This window comes from Arachis duranensis, chromosome 1, assembly GCF_000817695.3.
Source record: "Arachis duranensis cultivar V14167 chromosome 1, aradu.V14167.gnm2.J7QH, whole genome shotgun sequence".
Lineage (NCBI taxonomy): Eukaryota > Viridiplantae > Streptophyta > Magnoliopsida > Fabales > Fabaceae > Arachis > Arachis duranensis.
The window spans coordinates 10,690,244-10,690,706 of record NC_029772.3 but is presented as its reverse complement, the minus strand read 5'-3'; positions in this window follow the sequence as shown (position 1 = coordinate 10,690,706).

The window sequence follows — 463 nt, the reverse complement described above, 5'->3', positions numbered from 1 at the left end:
TCTTCTTACAAAATCATTTTCAGATCAGATGATAATGTATTTGTAGGGTTTCAGCACGTTAATGGATGCGGATCAAATTTAAATCCTGGACGTTTTTCTAAACAAAAATATTATTTAAAAGATAATAAAAGTAACTTTAAATCAATCTAAAAATTGCTTTATTTTATATTGATTAATTACTTCTGAAATAAATACATAATTTAGATGTAATAAATATATAATTTTAAATTATTGTCTTCATCTAACTTCTAAATTTTTTTTTCATCAACCTAACCTTCACTCACAAGTCACAACTAACTTCCCATACTTATTATTGTCCTAATTATAGAGATTATTGTCCCAAACAATTCTTAATAATCTAATTGTAAATAGCTACAATTAATAATTTTATATTTATAAAAAATAAAATTTAAATAATTACTAATTAATGACAATTTAAAAAATTAAGAATATACTAAAATTA